At 44.2% G+C, this 17,082-nt stretch overlaps 1 long non-coding RNA gene across 1 annotated transcript in view; it reads left to right on the forward strand.

Annotated features, from left to right (window-relative positions):
- The window catches only part of LOC143818328 (uncharacterized), a 166,450-nt gene that overhangs the window by 65,755 nt on the left and 83,613 nt on the right, over positions 1 to 17,082 (forward strand). The window contains exon 2 of the long non-coding RNA XR_013224468.1: positions 1,012 to 1,096. This is a non-coding gene — a long non-coding RNA (uncharacterized LOC143818328). The remainder of the gene's footprint in view (positions 1 to 1,011; positions 1,097 to 17,082) is intronic.

Genomic DNA, 17,082 nt, shown 5'->3' on the forward strand with positions numbered 1-17,082 from the left:
CTGGTAATTTGCACATAGTCCTTGCATTATTGAAATGTTTCAATATTTATTCAGCAATTAAGTTATTCATCCTGGCTGTAAATATTCACCCCAGCTGTCATTATAGTACATTTTCTAAAATTAACTCAAGCTTATCTTATTAAAAACTGTAACACATTTCTTATGTTTGGAGGCAGAATTTTAATGTCCTTATCCTAAAAATAAGGTAGCATTTTTTGTCATCTAGTTATCCATCTGTATGCAGACTTCATCTCCTTTCTGCACTCCCACTTTCCTCTCTCCCTGCTCATTAACTCTGCTTCCCGACTATGTAGATTACACTAATGTTAACATAACCGATCGTAGGAAATGACGTACATTTTCACACACGGCAGGGTACTTAGATACACTATACAAAAGTTATATTGAAAAAAGCAATAAAATAATATAAGATCCATATGAATAACACTTCTGTAATAGGAATATATAACATCACTCAGTATGTATACGATGTTGTATCCCGTAAATAGTAAAATTATATAGGATCCATAAGGATGACATTAAGCAATATTATAGTCTCATCAATCTTACATTTCTTTCATATTGTATCTAAATTCGATCATATATTACAAAAATAATGCAGCATGAAAAGACAGCATACAACTCTTGTCTGCATTCTTACAAGTATAAAAAAGTGCAAAAGAGACTCATATAATAAAAGCGTAAGTACCTATAATATACAAACAAATATGAATAAAATGTGCTTAATATTAACTAATTATGCAAAGAGTGAAAGTGATAGTGCAGTATGTGCATGTACATCTGGTCTGGAGTTCTCATATATAAATATAAAGAACAATTTAAAAATAGTGTGCAATTAGCTGGGTGTATAGCTAGTGATAACAAATATCAAACAATAACCAAATGTGACTTAACAAAAAGTGTTAATAATATGCTATACAAATAGTATAAATATAAAAACAATATTGTCCCATGCTCATGCGTTTAAATTCATGTATTTTCATTTTCTAGAAGATGATGTCAAGCCCTCAACCACTGGACAGATCTGATCACCATCCGTTTCTAACAACCATATACTTTAGGAGACAAAACTAAGGTGAGTATACCGCTCAATCAATGCAATAATGCTGTTTAAAATTCATAATCATAAAATACACTACATACAACCATGTAAATATAAAATGTATGCTTTTAGATGAAGAGTTTGAAGCTCAGAGTCTCATTAAGGCCCTTAGGTGTAGTTATGTGTAGGGAGACAATCCATTTAGTTTCTTTTTCGAGTTCTTTCTTATAATTGCCTCTGCTGATACCCAATTGGACTCTTTCTGTCCCTTTAACTTTTAACAGTTTGATTACTATTGTGACAGACAAACCACAGTTTTAAATAGTTGGCCTGTAGGTAACTATTTTTAACAGCAAACTGGTGTCATAACGCGCTAACACACTGCAACAAAATTTAAATGGAGGCCAGAAATTGCAGAATTTTGAGTGCACTATGTGATCCATGTGACGGACAAGCCACAGTTTTAAATAGCTGGCCTGTAGGTAACTATTTTTAACAGCAAACTGATGTCAATGACTTCGCTAACACACTGCAACAAAATTTAAATGGAGTCCAGAAATGGCAGAATTTTGAGCGCACTATGTGATCCGTGTGATGGACAAACCACAGTATTAAATAGATGGATTTTTAGCACTGTAATATGGAAAGGATCTGGCTGTATTCTGCAATGCCAAGAAGCAAATAGAGCAGAAAAATAGCGTTCTCTGGATTGTTTTTAGCAAATAATCAGGATTAAGATCCCCAAAAAATTATTCCTGGCCACTGATACCTCAGGCTATGTCTAGAAATATCTGTAAAAGCAGCAGCAGACAGAACTGGAATGGACCCTCTTGCTATATGCACTGCAGTCTGCCACATACACTGCCTGCTTGCCTAGCACTGATATCTATGCATCTGGATTAGTCCTGACTCCTCAGTTAGTTGAGATGGATATGTGTATAATATATTGTGGTATACCTACACTAACTAAAAAACAAGAAAATCTCTCCCTAGCCCTGCAGCACCTCTCCCTACACTGCCTGATTCCGGAGTAGACTGTGACGAGCATGGCGGTGCCAGGTCTGATATAGACCTGATGATGCGGCCAGCCAATCACTGTAATGCCACAACCAACATGGCTGAGGCATTACAGTGTGTGGCAGACAAACCCTCTGTTAGGGCTAGCGGAACGCACCGAGTAAATATAGATGTTAGTATTGGTGCGTTCGCAGCCCGGGGTCCACCGTGCAGGAGGAACCTGCTGCTAGCAAATGACGGCACTATATGGTGGTTTAATCGACCTCTGTTACTTCACAGAGTCGCACGGAAACAAGACGCTGTGCCCTGTTAACCCCACAGGAGTTCACAGCTAACTGCCGAGCTGAAGGCAGTCTGTGGTCACACACACATACAATCTGCCGGCATTCTAGAGGCTTATTTCAGCCGAGTCCCTGAACACACACATAAATGTGACCACACTGGCGCATGCACAAAACTGATTCAATACTAGCGCATGGCCGTGCGGTCATGAGAACCTTAAATAGCTGCACCAAGAACAGGACCTTCCTAGAAGGACCAATGAGAGGCTGCTACAGAGCCTGAGCACCTTCAGGACCTTCCTGGAGGACCAATGGATTTAGCTGCAGTATCTGAACATGTGACCCTCGATCTCCACTGAGAGGTCTTACTCTGGGCATGCTCAGAACAAGAAAAGCAGGACTTAAGGTACCTTCACACTAAGCGACGCTGCAGTGATACAGACAACGATGCCGATCGCTGCAGCGTCGCTGTTTAGTCGTTGTGAGGTCGCTGGAGAGCTGTCACACAGACGGCTCTCCAGCGACCAACGATGCCGAAGTCCCCTGGTAACCAGGGTAAACATCGGGTTACTAAGCGCAGGGCCGCACTTAGTAACCCGATGTTTACCCTGGTTACCATTGTAAAAGTAAAAAAAAAAAACACATACTCACATTACCGTGCCCGGCGTCCGCTTCCCTGCACTCCTCCTGCATCCTGTGTCAGCGCCGAACATCTCCGGCATCTCCCACAGAGCAGAGCGGTGACGTCACCACTCTGCTTTACGGCCGGCACTTACAGGATGCAGGAGGAGTGCAGGGAAGTGGACGCCGGGCACCGGAATGAGAGTATGTGGGTTTTTTTTTTACTTTTACAATGGTAACCAGGGTAAACATCGGGTTACTAAGCGTGGCCCTGCGCTTAGTAACCCGATGTTTACCCTGGTTACCAGTGAAGACATCGCTGGATCGGTGCCACACACACCGATTCAGTGATGTCAGCGGGAGATCCAGCGACGAAATAAAGTTCTGGACTTTCAGCAACGACCAGCGATCTCACAGCGGGATCCTGATAACTGCTGAGTGTCAAACACAACAATATCGCTATCCAGGACGCTGCAACGTCACGGATCGCTATTGTTATCATTGTAAAGTCGCTTAGTGTGAAGGTACCTTTAGTCCCAGAAGCATCTGCTCGCCGCTGCCCAGTACTGGCTTTAATGGCAGAAGCTGGAAAAGCAGCAGTAACCCTTTGGACAGAGTCAGACTGAGCAAGACACTGGGACCAACGTCTCCGCTGAGCAGGCTCCACTGCGGCTGGAGAAGGCTCGAGATTCCCCCTGTGCAGAGGCGGGATCTCGACCCCTAACATTACCCCCCCTCCTAGGGCCCCCCTCCTTGGACCTCGATACATTCGAAGGCAGCAATGAGCTGCAGAGCTCGAATATGCTCAGCAGGCTCCCAGGACCTGTCCTCTGGGCCATAACCCCTCCAATCCACCAAGTAAAATTTTTTGCTGCGTACCACCTTGCACCCCAAGATAGCGTTCACCTTGTAATCATCTGAAGATAAACCCGATGTGCCGGCAGATGACTCGGAAAACCGGGACATGAATACGGGCTTCAAGAGGGACACATGAAAGGTGTCGGTGATACCCAGGCGTGGCGGAAGGGCTAAATGGTAGACCACAGGGTTAACCTGTTTGAGGACCTTGAAAGGACCCAAGGAGCGAGGTGCAAACTTAGTGCACTCAACTCGCAGCCTGATGTTACGGGCGGAGAGACACACTAAATTGCCAGGAGCAAAGGTCGGAGCGGGGCGCGGATGTGTATCGGCGGAGGACCTCATTCTCTCCTTGGAGGCCCGAATGGCATCCTGAGTGCGGTCCCAAATGTCCCGTGCCTCCAAAGCCCAGTCTGCCACCCTGGAGTCAGCGGAAGACACGGGCATGGGCCCAGGTACCCGCGGATGCTGACCATAGTTAAGGAGGTATGGGGTCTGTCCAGTGGAGTCAGCTATAGCGTTGTTCAGTGCAAACTCTGTCCACGATAGCAAAGATGCCCAGTCATCCTGCCTGGATGAGACAAAATGTCACAGATATGTGACCAAGGTCTGGTTGGCCCTCTCTACCAACCCATTCGTCTCGGGATGATACGCAGAAGGGAGATTCAACTCAATGCTGAGAAGATGACAAAGCTCTCTCCAGAACCGAGACGCAAACTGGGGACCCCAGTCACTGACAATTTTGTCCAGCATACCGTGTAGATGGAAGATGTGTTTTATAAACAACGCTGCCAAGGCCCGTGCAGAAGGTAGCCGGGGAAGCAGCACCAAGTGCACCATCTTAGAAAAATGATCGGTGATAACAAAAATGATGGTACAGCCATGAGACTTGGGCAAACCCACCACAAAGTCCATCCCGACCATCTCCCAGGGCCTGTCTGCCACCAGCAGGGGATATAATAACCCAGCTGGCCATTGTCGAGATGACTTATTTTTGGTGCTGGAGACACACGCCCGAATATAGTCTCCGACGTCGACGTCACGGACCATATGTGGCCACCAGTACGTTCTCGCCTGCAGCTCAGATGTCCTTTTAGTCCCAAAGTGCTCACCCACTCTGGACGAATGAGCCCAAGAGAGAACCTCCGGTCGCAAATTTGCTGGCACAAAAGTCCTACCCGGGGGCACAGACTCAAGCAAAACTGGAGCCACGGTCCTCAGACTCTCAGAAGGGACAATAAGCCGAGGTTCCTCCTCCTCCGCTGATGACACTACGGAGCGGGAGAGAGCATCGGCACGGATGTTCTTCTCCCCGGAGAGAAAATGGAGGGTGAAATGGAACCGGGAGAAGAACAGGGACCATCTGGCCTGGCAAGAATTTAGCAGCTGGGCAGTCTGAATATAGACCAAATTCTTGTAGTCGGTGAAAACTTGGAAGGGAAAACGAGCCCCCTCCAAGAGATGTCTCCACTCCGAGAAGGCCAACTTCATAGCTAGCAACTCCCTGTCCCCGATGGAATAATTCCTCTCTGCCAGTGTGAAGGTCTTAGAGAAAAAGAAGCAGGGATGCTTCCGACCTTGAGCATCCTTTTGGAATGGGACTGCTCCAGCACTGACAGATGAGGCATCCACCTCCATTATGAAAGGTTTATCTACATCGGGGCGATGTAGAATGGGAGCGCTAGCAAAGTGGGACTTAATAGAGAGGAAGGCCTTGGAGACCTCTTCTGACCACAATTTGGGATTGGCTCCCTTTTTGGTGAGGGCAACCAAAGGAGCTACCAAAGTTGAGAAGTGGGGAATGAACTGGCGATAGTAGTTAATGAACCCCATAAAGTGCTGCACCGCTTTGAGAGAATGGGGTTCCTGCCAGTCCATCACAGCCTGTAGCTTGGCAGGATCCATAGCCAATCCTTGGGCCGAGATGATATAGCCCAGGAAAGGCAAAGACTCCTGCTCAAACACACACTTCTCCAACTTGGCATAGAGGGAATTTGCCCGTAGGAGGTTGAAGACTTTGCACACATCTCTCCGGTGGGAGTCTATATCTGGAGAGTAGATGAGAATATCATCCAGGTAGACTACCACCAAGGTGGAGAGCATATCCCGGAAGATATCGTTTACAAAGTCTTGGAAAACGGCTGGGGCATTACAGAGCCCAAAGGGCATCACCAGATACTCATAGTGCCCATCCCTGGTGTTAAAAGCCGTCTTCCATTTGTCCCCCTCACGGATGCGAATCAGGTTGTAGGCACCCCGCAGATCTAGTTTAGTAAACACTCTTGCTCCCCGAAGCCTGTCAAAAAGCTCAGATATCAGGGGCAGAGGGTACTTGTTCTTAACGGTGATGGCATTAAGACCCCTGTAATCAATGCATGGATGTAATTCTCCGTTCTTCTTCTGCACAAAGAAGAACCCAGCCCCTGCAGGTGACACAGACTTCCTAATGAATCCCCTTGCCAAATTCTCCTGGATGTACTGAGACATAGCCTCCATCTCTGGGAGAGACAATGGGTAGACTCGACCCCGGGGAGGCTCAGCACCAGGCAAGAGGTCAATAGGACAGTCATAGGGGCAGTGAGGCGGAAGAGTCTCCACAGCCCTTTTGGAGAACACGTCCGCATAGGGCCAATATTGCTTGGGGAGAGAGGAGAGATCTGCGGGTACCTCAGTTGTAGCAACCTGAATGCATTCCCTCTGACATCTACCCCCACAAGATTTACTGCATCCCAAAATCCTGCCTTTGGACCACTCAATATGAGGAGAGTGGTACCGTAGCCAAGGTATCCCTAACAGGACCTCATCAATTCCCTCAGGAATGACGAGCAGAGATATTATCTCCTGATGAGATGGCGACATGGATAGAGTAAATGGGATGGTCTGGTGTGCAATCTGTGAGGGCAGTGTCGACCCATTCACCACTCGTACGGTCACTGGTTGGGCGAGCATCACCAGAGGTATTGTGTGTCGTTGGGCGAAGGCAGAAGACATAAAATTGCCCTCTGCCCCGGAGTCCACGCAAAAGCTCTACCGAATGAGTGGATGGGCCAATGGTAATTGTCCCCTTAAAGGACAATTTGGAGGCAAACGTCGCCGTGTCTAGTGAACCTCCACCCACTACCACTAGATGCTGACGTTTCCCCGACCGCTGAGGACATCTGGTGGCAAAATGTCCTGACTGCTGGCAAACATGACAGACCCTAAGTGCATGAGCGGTCCGGGACTTAGGTCAACTCCATGGCCTCATGTGACTCGGTTGCCTGAACCGGAGATTCCAAAGGTCTGGCGAAGGTGGGAGCCAGCCGAAACCTCTGCCTACACTGGGCTCGCTCTAACCTCCGCTCGTGAAAACGGAGATCAATACGAGTAGATACAGCTATTAACTCCTCCAGTGTGGCGGGAATCTCCCTAGTGGCCAGTGCGTCCTTAACATGGTCAGCCAGCCCCCTCCAAAATATAGGAATGAGGGCTTTATCCGACCACTCCAGCTCAGATGCTAAGGTGCGGAAGTGGACGGCAAAATGGCTGACCAAGGACGAGCCCTGAGTCAATGCCAACAGTTGGAGCGCCGTATCATGGGTGACTCGAGGTCCCAAAAAGACCTGTTTCAGAGTGCTCAGAAACAGCGGAGCACTCTGCACCACATGATCGCCATGCTCCCACAGCGGCGTAGCTCACTCCAACGCCCTGTCAGACAGGAGGGACATAATGAATCCCACCTTTGCCCGCTCTGTAGGGAAATGTGCAGCCAGAAGCTCGAGGTGTATTGAGCACTGACTCACGAAACCCCTACCAGATTTGCCATCACCAGAGAATTTTTCTGGCAGCGGGAGGCGAGATAGGGTCGGAACAGGAGTGGCAGTGGACAAAGTTGCTGCAGCCACGCTAGCAGCCTGAACAGCTACTGAGGTAACATCCACAGCTAAGGTTGTGCACTTGAGAGCCGCCAACCTACCCTCCAGCTGCTGGATGTACCGCAAAGATTGCTGTTTGTCCGCCATTGCTAGCCAGACCCTGGCGCTAGTATTATGTTAGGGCTAGCGGAACGCACCGAGTAAATATAGATGTTATTATTTGTGCGTTCGCAGCCCGGGGTCCACCGTGCAGGAGGAACCTGCTGCTAGCAAATGACGGCACTATATGGCGGTTTAAGCGACCTCTGTTACTTCACAGAGTCGCACGGAAACAAGACGCTGTGCCCTGTTAACCCCACAGGAGTTCACAGCTAACTGCCGAGCTGAAGGCAGTCTCACACACACATACAATCTCCTCACCGGAGAAGCCGGTATTCTAGGGGCTTATTTCAGCCGGGCCCTAGATCCACACACACAATCTCCTCACCGGAGGTGCCGGCATTCTAGGGGCTTATTTCAGCCGAGTCCCTGAACACACACATAAATGTGACCACACTGGCGCATGCACAAAACTGATTCAATACTAGCGCATGGCCGTGCAGTCATGAGAACCTTAAATAGCTGCACCAAGAACAGGACCTTCCTAGAAGGACCAATGAGAGGCTGCTACAGAGCCTGAGCACCTTCAGGACCTTCCTGGAGGACCAATGGATTTAGCTGCAGTATCTGAACATGTGACCCTCGATCTCCACTGAGAGATCTTACTCTGGGCATGCTCAGAACGAGAAAAGCAGGACTTAGTCCCAGAAGCGTCTGCTCGCCACTGCCCAGTACTGGCTTTAATGGCAGAAGCTGGAAAAGCAGCAGTAACCCTTTGGACAGAGTCAGACTGAGCAAGACGCTGGGACCAACGTCTCCGCTGAGCAGGCTCCACTGTGGCTAGAGAAGGATGGGAGACCGCAGCGGAGATGGCTCGAGATTCCCCCTGTGCAGAGGCGGGATCTCGACCCCTAACACCCTGCATGTTCATTGGCTCTCTAAAGAGTGCCAAACATGCAGGCAGGGGACCTGAGCTTCCGCCGAGCAACCCCGGAAATACTCGGCGAGCCCTGAGCATCTCAAGCAGTGAGATGCTCGGGCGAGTACCGAGTAGTGGTGAGCATGCTCGCTCATCACTAGCTGCTATGAAAGCAACCTGGGCTTCCATAACACCTCAGCAGTGCCACAGGCTGATGGCCTCCATGCCACGCCGCATTGATGCAGTAGTCGATGCAAGAGGAGCCCCGACCAAGAATTGAGTGCATTTACTTAACATGCATTTCATTAGGTCAACATTTAGGATTTTAAAATAATTTTTCAAGCTGGTGTTATGAAGTATTCTAATTTACTGAGATAATGACTTTTGGGTTTTCATTGGCTGTAAACCATAATCATCAACATTAACAGAAATAAACACTTGAAATAGATCACTCTGTTTGTAATGACCCTATATAATACATGAGTTTCTCTTTTTGTATTGAAGAACTGAAATAAATTAACTTTTTGGTGATATTCTAATTTTGTGAGAAGCACCTGTAGTACTTTAGAAAGCATCCATAAAGCATTCCATTAACAATATAGTGTGAGGTTACACAGTAATGGATAACAAGGAAGTAAAACATCAACAAACAAAAAACAGTGCTTGTGTAAAAGCAGCACCGAACAGTAGCCGCTGGCAAGACACTCGTCTTCAGCACTCCGGCTTGTTAAATGAAAGTGCGGGTGTGTGGACTTGTTCTGTGGGGTCTTATGCCTTTGCAGGCAGCGTATAGCTAGTGGTGCGGGCTCGCTAGGCCGAGATGTTCCACAGATTAATTAGCGAGACCACCATTCAAAAATAAAGTCTTAACTGAACTGTAATTTGGGTTATAAACAAGGGATAGCAGGTACAAAGTCTTATGGATGTTTTCTTTAGAGAATGAAGCATTTTCCACACCATATCCTTTCTCAGTAGTCTGCTCCAGGGATTTCAAGGCACACTGTTTCTCTCTTCTCTGCCACAACACAGCTTTAACGAAACAGTACTGATCAGCAAGTCTTTCTTACTTGCTCAGTGGCTCTGCTTACTTTTACTTCCACTGCTGTCACCCTGGAACTACTGCTTGAATCCCTTTCTCATCCTTGTCTCTCAGTGCTGCTAAGGCCCATTACTAGTGATGAGAAAATACATTAGGCACTATTTGTTACTTGGTGAGTAATTTACTGTTTGCCTCCGTATAGTTGAGTGACCCACCCAGCATGTATGGTGCTTTATTTGCAGCCCATGAACATGCTGGGCTTGCTTGCCAATCACAGTAATGCCGGCGCCATCTTAGGTGTGGCATTACTGTGATTGGCTGGCCTTACAGCATCATAGTGGATATTTAATCCCTGCAGGGGTCATCTTGTACACAAAGGGAGAATGAAAGCAGCGGCTAGGGAGAATTTGTGATTACAGAAAGCTCTTTTAAGAGCTACTGAGGGTAAAGAAAATCAGTTATTTGTTAGGTGGAGATAGCGTAGTGACTAGGAATAGATTTAATAGGAGGGAGAGTGAAAGGCACCTGGGTGTTATCAATCATCATTGCAAGTACATGCTGGAGATCTCTGCTAATTTGCAATGTGTTTTATAATTTAGCAACAGACTGGGATTAGGGAGAGGCAGGGTTTCATAGACTGCTATAATATACATAGCAGCTCTTTTTAGAGCCAAATAATATTACTTAGGACAAGCATATACAGTGCCTTGCGAACGTATTCGGCCCCCTGGAACTTTTCAACCTTTTCCCACAAATCATGCTTCAAATATAAAAATACCAAATGAAAAATTTTTGTTGAAAAATCAACAACAAGTGGAATACAATTGTGAAGTTGAACGAAATTTATTGGTTATTTTAAATTTTTGTGGAAATTTAAAACTGAAAAGTGGGGCGTGCAACATTATTTGGCCCCTTTAACTTAATACTTTGTTGCGCCACCTTTTGCTGCAATTACAGCCTCAAGTCACTTGGGGTATGTCTCTATCAGTTTTGTACATTGAGAGACTGAAATTCTTTCACATTCTTCCTTGGCAAACAGCTCGAGCTCAGTAACGTTTGATGGAGATCGTTTGTGAACAGCAATTTTCAGCTCTTTCCACAGATTCTCAATTGGATTGAGGTTTGGACTTTGACTTGGCCATTTTAACACCTGGATACGTTTATTTGTGAACCATTCCATTGTAGATTTTGCTTTATGTTTGGGATCATTGTCTTGCTGGAAGACAAATCTCCGTCCCAGTCTCTGGTCTTTTGCAGTCTCCAACAGGCTTTCTTCAAGAATGGTCCTGTATTTGGCTCCATCCATCTTCCCATCAATTTTGACCATCTTCCCTTTCCCCGCTGAAGAAAAGCAGGCCCAAACCATGATGCTGCCACCACCATTTTTGACAGTGGGGATGGTGTGTTCAGGGTGATGAGCTGTGTTTCCTTTACGCCAAACATATCGTTTGGTATTGTTGTCAAAAAGTTTGATTTTGGTTTCATCTGACCAGACCACCTTCTTCCACATGTTTGATGTGTCTCCCAGGTGGCTTGTTGCAAACTTTAAACAACACTTTATATGGATATCTTTGAGAAATGGCTTTCTTCTTGCCACTCTTATATAAAGGCCAGATTTGTGCAGTGTACGACTGATTGTTGTCCTATGGACAGACTGTCCCACCTCAGCTGTAGATCTCTGCAGTTCATCCAGAGTTATCATGGGCCTCTTGGCTGCATCTCTGATCAGTCTTCTCCTTGTTTGAGATGAAAGTTTAGAGGGACAGCCAGGTCATGGTAGATTTGCAGTGGTATAATACTCCTTCCATTTCAATATGATCGCTTGCACAGTGCTCCGTGGGATGTTTAAAGTTTTGGAAATTATTTTGTATCCAAATCTGGCTTTAAAACTTCTCCACAACAGTATGACGAACCTGCCTGTTGTGTCTTCATGATGCTCTCTGTGCTTCAAACAGAACCCTGAGACTATCATAGAGCAGATGCATTTATACGGAGTCTTGATTACACACAGGTGGATTATATTTATCATCATTAGGCATTTAGGACACCATTGGATCATTCAGGGATCCACAATGAACTTCAGGAGTGAGATTGCTGTACTGTAATAGTGCATGCCCCACTTTTCAGTTTTCGAATTTCCACAAAAATTTAAAATAACTAATAAATTTCGTTCAACTTCACAATTGCGTTACACTTGTTGATTCTTCACCAAAAATTTACCTTTGGTATCTTTATTTGAAGCATGATATGTGGGAAAAGGTTGAAAAGTTCCAGGGGTCCGAATACTTTCGCAAGGCACTGTAGTAAAAAAAATTTTTGTAGCTACACAATATTCCTTCTTACCAGTATACAACCCCTCGCAAAAACTATGGAATCACCAGCCTTGAAGGATGTTCATTTAGTTGTTTAATTTTGTAGAAAAAAAGCAAATCACAGACATGGTGCAAAACTAAAGTCATTTCAAATAGCAACTTTCTGGCTTTAAGAAACACTAAGAGAAATCAAGAACAAAAAATGTGGTAGTCAGTAATGGTTACTTTTTTTAACCAAGCATAGGGGAAAAATTATGGAATCACTCAATTCTGAGGAAAAAATTATGGAATCACCCTCTAAATTTTCATACGTAAAAATAACACCTACATCAAATTAGATCTGCTCGTTAGTCTGCATCTAAAAAGGAGTGATCTCACCTTGGAGAGCTGTTGCACCAAGTTGACTGACATGAATCATGGCTCCAACACGAGAGATGCCAATTGAAACAAAGGAGAGGATTATCAAACTCTTAAAAGAGGGTAATTCATCACGCAATGTTGCAAAAGATGTTGGTTGTTCACAGTCAGCTGTGTCTAAAATTTGGACCAAATACAAACAATATGGGAAGGTTGTTAAAGACAAAAATACTGGTATACCAAGGAAGACATCAAAGCGTCAAGACCGGAAACTTAAAGCAATATGTCTCCAGAACAGGAAATGTGCAATAAAACAAATGAGGAACGAATGGGTGGAAACTGGAATCAACTTCTGTGAACGAACTGTAAGAAACTGCCTAAAGGAAGTGGGATTTACATACAGAAAAACTAAACTAAAGCCATCATTAACACCTAAACAGAAAAAAACAAGGTTACAATGGGCAAAGGAAAAGCAATCGTGGACTGTGGATGACTGAGCAATTGAATAACCGGCTTTTCTGCTATCTAGCGTATTAAATAAATAAATATATATATATATATATATATATATATATATATATATATATATATATATATATATATATATATATGTCTCACTGACATTTACAGTGCCTTGCAAAAGTATTTGGCTCCCTGGAACTTTTCAACCTTTTCCCACATATCATGCTTCAAACATAAAGATACCAAATGTAAATTTTTGGTGAAGAATCAACAACAAGTGGAACACAATTGTGGAAGTTGAAGAAAATGGTCCATGACAAGGCTCCAACCTGCAAAGCTGATTTGATAACAGCAATTAGAGAAAGTTGGAGCCAGATTAAAGAAAAGTACTGTTTGGCACTCATTACGTCCATGCCTCAGAGACTGCAAGCTGTTATAAAATCGTGTGTTTTTTTGTTTATTTTTCATGATTCCATAATTTTTTCCTCAGACTTGAATGACTCCATAATTTTCCCTTTATGCTTGGTTAAAGAAAGTAACCATTACTGACTACCACATTTTTTGTTCTTGATTTCTTTTAGTGTTTCTTAAAGCCAGAAAATTGCCATTTGAAATGACTTTAGCTTTGTGCCATGTATGTGATCTGATTTTTTTCTACAAAATTAAACAACTGAATGATCATCCTCCAAGGCCGGTGATTCCATAATTTTTGCCAGGGGTTGTATATATTTTTTACAGCTAAATAATATTTGTCAGTGCCAGCATATGGTAAACATACTTTTTAAAAGCTAATTGCTAAATAATATCCCTCACCTATTGCTGAAATGGCTAATATTTATCTAGCAGCTGTGCAATTGGCGCAAAACCTGCTGAGCTATGCAAACGTCACTAGTTACCAGTAATTTCCCTGAGTCTGCTGTTGGCAAAAATTCTATTGGTTAAAAAAATAGCATATCTATCTCTAGCAGTTCTGCAACTGGAGCAAACCCTGCAGAGATATGCAAACGTCACAATTTACCGGTGGCAATAATTTTCCTTATTCAGCTGTCGGCTTGTGTTGTAAAGGTGATATAAAAAAATTACAATTTTCTATTGGTTCAATAAATAGCGTATCTTTATATAGCAGTTGTGCGACTGGAACAAACCCTGCAGAGATATGCAAACATCACAATTTACCAGTGGCAATAATTTTCCATAATCTGATGTCAGCATTTGTCCTAAAGGTGGTATAAAATAATTACGATTTTCTATTGGTTCAATAGCTGGTATATCTTTATCTAGTAGTTGTGCGACTTTCGTAAACCCTGAAAAGATACGCAAATGTCACAATTTACCAGTGGCAATAATTTTCCTTAATCTGCTGTTGTCTTGTGTTGAAATGGCGATTTAAAAAATTTAGAATTTTCTAATTGGTTAAATAAATAGCGTATCTTTCTCTAGCAGTTGTGCGAGCGGCACAAACCCTGCAGAGATACGCAAACGTCACAATTTACCAGTGGCAATAATTTTCCTTAATCTGCTATTGGCGTGTGTCGTAAGGATGATATAAAACATTTTCAATTTTCTGTTGGTTGAAAAAATAACTTATCTTTCTCTAGCAATTGTGCGAGTGGCTCATACCCTGCAAAGATATGCAAACCTCACAATTTACTAGTGCCAATAATTTTCCTTAATCTGCTGTCAACATGTGTCATAAAGGAGATATAAAAAAGTTTACATTTTCTATTGGCTAAATAAATAGCGCATATTTCTCTAGCAGTTGTGCGAGTGGCGCAAACCCTGCAGAGATACGCAAATGTCACAATTTACCAGTGGCAATAATTTTCCTTAATCTGCTGTCAGTGTGTGTTGTAAAGGCGATATAAAAAAATTGAAATTTCTATTGGTTAAAAAAATAGCTTATCTTTCATTAGCAGTTGTGCGAGTGGAACAAACACTGTAAAAATATGCAAACATCACAATTTACCAGTGGCAATAATTTTCCTTAATCTGCTATCGGCATGTGTCATAAAGGCGAAATAAAGAAATGTGAATTTTCTACTGGTTAAATAAATAGCGTATTTTTCTCTAGCAGTTGTGCGAGTGGCGCAAAAGTCACAATTTACCAGTGGCAATAAGTTTCCTTAGGCCGGCGTCACACACAATGTAAAAAAAGTCGGTCCATTTTACGCTGACAAGAATCCCCATTATCCACCACCCTTGGATCCTTCAGACGGAACCTGAAAACCCATCTCTTCAGGAAAGCCTACAGCCTACAATAACCATGCCACCGCCTCACCACCGCCAGAGCCGCTGCCTCACCACCGCCAGAGCCGCCGCCTCACCACCACCAGAGCCGCCGCCTCCCCACCGCCAGAGCCGCCGCCTCACCCCTACCTTCTGTCTCTTCCCCACTATCCCATAGAATGTAAGTCCGCAAGGACAGGGTTCTCTCCCCTCTGTACAGGTCTGTCACTGTAAACCTGTTTACTGTAAACGATATCTATAACCCTGTATGTAACCCCTTTCTCATGTACAGCACCATGGAATTAATGGTGCTATATAAATAAACAATAATAATAATAATAATATTAATAGCCTAGAGAGGAACCATGGTTACTGCCCCCCAGATACAAACATCTGTCCCCAGCCACCCCAGAAAAGGCGCATCTATAAGATGCGCCTATTCCTTCACTTAGCCTCTCTCTTCCCATTGCCCTGTAGCATTGGCATATGGGGTAATAAGGGGTAAATGTCACCTTGTTATTGTAAAGTGACATTAAACCTGGTTAATAATAGAGAGGTGTCAATAAGAGAGGTGACAACAAGGTGTCAATTAATCCAATAGTAGGAAAGGGTTAAAAATACACACACACATTAAGAATAAAGTATTTTAATGAAAGAAATAAACACATAGGTTTTTAATATCTTTACTGTACTCTCAATCCAAAGCGAAGCCCTCTTTCGCCTGTACAAAAAAAGCAAAATAAAAAAACAGCAATATCCCATACCTGTCTGCCGTACAGTCAAGTGCCATGCTGTAAATCCATCTGAAGGGGTTAAATATATTTACAACCAGGAGCACTGCTAATACAACTGCTCCCGGCTGCAAAAGACTGGGGAATGAATGAAATGCAGGGAACAGAGCTTCGGTGACTAGCGGTGCCGTCACCGAAACTCCGCCCCCTGGCAGCATGAGCTCATTTGAACTGTAGACTGAGAAAGTTTTGGAATATTTTCCCACGCTACAGTTCATATGGGTTCATGCTGCTAGGGGCGGAGCTTTGGTGACGGCACCGCTAGTCACCTAAGCTCTGTTCCCTGCATTACACTCATTCCCCAGTCTTTTACAGCTGGGAGCGGTCGCATTAGCAGCACTCCCGGTTGTAAATGTATTTAACCCCTTCAGATGGATTTACAGTGTGGGACTTAACTGTACTGCGGACAGGTATGGGATATTGTTGTTTTTTCATTTTTTTTACAGAAATACAAGGGCTTTGCTTTTGATTTAGAGTACAATAAAGATTTAAAAAGCTGTGTTCTTCTTTCTTTCATTAAAATACTTTATTCCTACTGTGTGTGTATTTTTAACCCTTTCCTTCTATTGGATTAATAATGGATAGGTGTCTTATTGACACCTCTCCATTAGTGTTGAGCGATACCTTCCGATACTCAAAGGTATCGGTATTGGATGGTATCAGCCGATATCCAAAAAATATCAGATATCGCCGATACCGATACCCGATACCAATGCAAGTCAATGGGACACAAGTATCGGAAGGTATCCTGGATGGTTCCCAGGGTCTGAAGGAGAGGAAACTCTCCTTCAGGCCCTGGGATCCATATTCATGTAAAAAATAAAGAATTAAAATAAAAAATAGGGATATACTCACCCTTGGACAAGCCCTGGACCTTACCGATGTAACCGGCAGCCTCCGTTCCTAAGAATGAGGAGTTTAGGACCTTTGATGACGTCGCGGCTTGTGATTGGTCGCGTGACCGCTCATGTGACCGCTCACGCGACCAATCACCAGCCGTGACGTCATTGCAGTTCCTAAACTCCTCATTCTTAGGAACGGAGGCTGCCGGTTACATTGGTAAGGTCCAGAGGCCGCCGGACGGGTGAGTATATCCATATTTTTTATTTTAATTCTTTATTTTTTACATGAATATGGATCCCAAGGCCTGAAGGAGAGTCTCCTCTCCTCCAGACCCTGGGAA

The sequence above is a fragment of the Ranitomeya variabilis genome, chromosome 3 (assembly GCF_051348905.1).
Source record: "Ranitomeya variabilis isolate aRanVar5 chromosome 3, aRanVar5.hap1, whole genome shotgun sequence".
Taxonomy (NCBI): domain Eukaryota; kingdom Metazoa; phylum Chordata; class Amphibia; order Anura; family Dendrobatidae; genus Ranitomeya; species Ranitomeya variabilis.